Source organism: Sinocyclocheilus anshuiensis, unplaced genomic scaffold (assembly GCF_001515605.1).
Source record: "Sinocyclocheilus anshuiensis isolate Anshui unplaced genomic scaffold, SAMN03320099.WGS_v1.1 scaffold585, whole genome shotgun sequence".
Taxonomy (NCBI): domain Eukaryota; kingdom Metazoa; phylum Chordata; class Actinopteri; order Cypriniformes; family Cyprinidae; genus Sinocyclocheilus; species Sinocyclocheilus anshuiensis.
This window is the reverse complement of record NW_015539861.1, coordinates 87,732-90,939: the sequence shown is the minus strand read 5'-3', so window position 1 is coordinate 90,939 and position 3,208 is coordinate 87,732.

The window sequence follows — 3,208 nt, the reverse complement described above, 5'->3', positions numbered from 1 at the left end:
AATTTTGCTACAAATATCCCACGGCGTCATGATGAAAATGCAATCCTAAGTGTTCTAACTGTTAGTCTAAATGCATTTAGGACAAATAGCATTTAAATGATCATTTTGCTACCATTTCTGCTTGAACATGTTACACATATCAAATCAATTTGTGTTATACATTTTCATTTTCATTTCGCAACTTATAAAGCGTTCAAATTTGCATGCAATTTACATATTAAGACTACAGTTGGAAATGGCAAATGTAAATTATATAATTTCATTTTCATTTTCCTTTTGCAACAAACTTTGCACGTATGGGTAATGGAAAATGTAAATTTAAATACAGAAATACATTGCCATTTTGAATATTGCATTGCCATTTTGCATATTGCATTTTAAATTGAATTTTGCTACCTATATGCTTCCATAAATAACAACACATTCATACAACAAGTCAAAAAGCTCAGATATTTATAAACAAACATTGATAAGATGGAGATAAGCTTGTTGTCAGTAACCTCCTATTAGCTCATTTTATGTCCCTGCAAACACATTACATTATGCAGAATCTCCCTGAAGAGAATTAGAATGTGAAGTTTGCATATTGTTCAGGTTGAAATAGTAATTTAAGTATGTACAGCACAGTAGAATCCAGCAAAAAATGTTTGAATTCCAAGATGTTTTGTTCATCAAATATGGATGTCAGTTTTATTTACTTGACAGACAAACATGCACACCTATGAGTAAATTCACATTGATATGAATTAGTTTGGATGACGTTCAGGCTGTATAGTGGCTGTGGTCAAGGATGAACAAGAGGAAAACATATATTACTGTCACACGTCCACTGTTTAAAGACTACCGCAATCTTTTAGACAACCATCTAGCCAGGTATTACCTTAAAAACATTAGCATATATCATAAGTGTTACATATATATATCATAAATGTTTTCTTATGCACATTTGCATGATGTATTTTTGTTGACTTGAGAATACAGGTGCTATGTTTCAAATGTTGTTTATTTAAAATTTAAATTTTTTTTTCAAATTTCAAGTTTTTAAAACTGCTTCAAACTTAAAATCTTCAAACAATTTGGCTAGATATTCTGAAGTCAACTTGTCAAGTCAGCAAGTCAAATTTGTCTTTTTAATCTAGTTTCAATAACATTGCTTGTCTCTGCCCAGACAGTCCATTCTTGTGATGTTGTTGAGTCATTTTAAACACTTACTGCCTATTACATGAAAAAACTAAACATTGCATTTTTGTGATACATTATTATGATTATTATGATTATATTATTAAGTACTATTGAAGATTCATGTTTTTTATGCTAGATCCTATACCATCTAAGCCACTAAAATAGGTAATTCCAGAAGTCATAGATCCTCTTTTGAATATGATTAATTCATCATTGTCATTAGGATATGTCCCTAAAACCTTCAAACTGGCTGTTATTAAGCCTCTCATTTAAAAAAAAAAACACTACTTAATCCTGGAGAATTAGTTAATTACAGACCGATCTCAAATTTCCCTTTTCTGTCAAAGATACTAGAAAAGGTAGTCTCCTCACAACTATGTTCTTTCTTGGAGAAAAATGGTATCTGTGAGGATTTCCAATTAGGTTTTAAACTGTTTCATAGTACTGAGACTGATCTCATCAGAGTTACAAATGACCTGCTCTTAACATCCGATCATGGTAGTATCTCTCTATTAGTGCTACTGGATCTTAGCACTGTTTTCGACACTATCAACCACAACATTCTTTTAAATAGACTAGAAAATTATGTTGGCATTAGTGAAATTGCATTGGCATGGTTCAAATCATACTTATCTGACCGCCATCAATTTATAGCACTGAATGAAGAAGTATCATAACGTTCACAAGTCCAGTATGGAGTACCACAAAGCTCAGTTCTAGGACTGTTGCTTTTCATGTTTTACATGTTACCTTTGGGAGATATCATCAGGAAACACGGTGTTAGCTTTCACTGTTATGCTGATGATACTCAGCTCTATATTTCTTTGCGGCCCGACGAAACATACCAATTCGCAAAACTAACGGAATGCATAGCTGATATAAAAAACTGGATGACTAGTAATTTCCTACTGCTAAATTCTGAAAAAAACAGAGGTGTTATTATTGGACCAAAATCCTCTGCATGCGATAATCTAGAACACTGTCTAACACTTGATGGCTGCTCTGTCAGTTCCTCGTCATCAGTTAGGAAACGAGGTGTGCTGTTTGATAGCAATTTTTCCTTTGAAAACCATGTTTCTAGCATTTGTAAAATCACATTTTTACATCTTAAAAATATATCTAAATTACAACCTCTGCTCAAATGCAGAAATGTTAATTCATGCGTTCATGACTTCAAGCATAGATTAATGTAATGCTTTATTGGGTGGTTGCTCTGCGCTCATAATAAACAAACTCCAGCTGTTCCAAAATGCAGCAGCTAGAGTTCTTACTAGAACCAGGAAGTACGACCATATTAGCCCGGTTCTGTCAACTCTGCACTGGCTCCCTATTGAACATCGAATACATTTTAAAATCTTGCTAATTACTTATAAAGCCCTGAATGGTTTAGCTCCTCAGTACTTGAGCGAGCTCATATCGCATTATATTCCTTCACGTCCACTGCAATCTCAAAACTCTGGCCATTTGATAATACCTAGAATATCAAAATCAACTGCGGGCGGCAGATCCTTTTCCTATTTAGCGTCCAAACTCTGGAACAATCTACCTAACACTGTTCGGGAGGCAGACACACTCTGTCAGTTTAAATCTAGATTAAAGACCCATCTCTTTAACCTGGCATACACATAATACACTATTGCATTTCTATAATTCAAATCCGTTAAAGGATTGTTAGGCTGCATTAATTAGGTCAACCAGAACCGGGAACACTTCCCATAACACCCGATGTATTGTTACATCGTAAGAAGATGTTAATGTTAATGTTAAAGCTGCAGTCCGAAACTATTACAAAGATTTGTATTTTAAAGAAAACCAGTTCTAAGCGAGCATAATTTGCTTTTTGGGTTCAAATAATTTCTTAATATGAAATTCGATGAGTATGACAATTAGACTGTGCAGAAATTTAAATCTACACGCCAATACACACTACACTCATAGTCACCAATGATGATGTTGTTAAAGGGGTCATATGATGCTGCTAAAAAGAACATTATTTGGTGTATTTGGTGTAATGAAATGCGTTTAT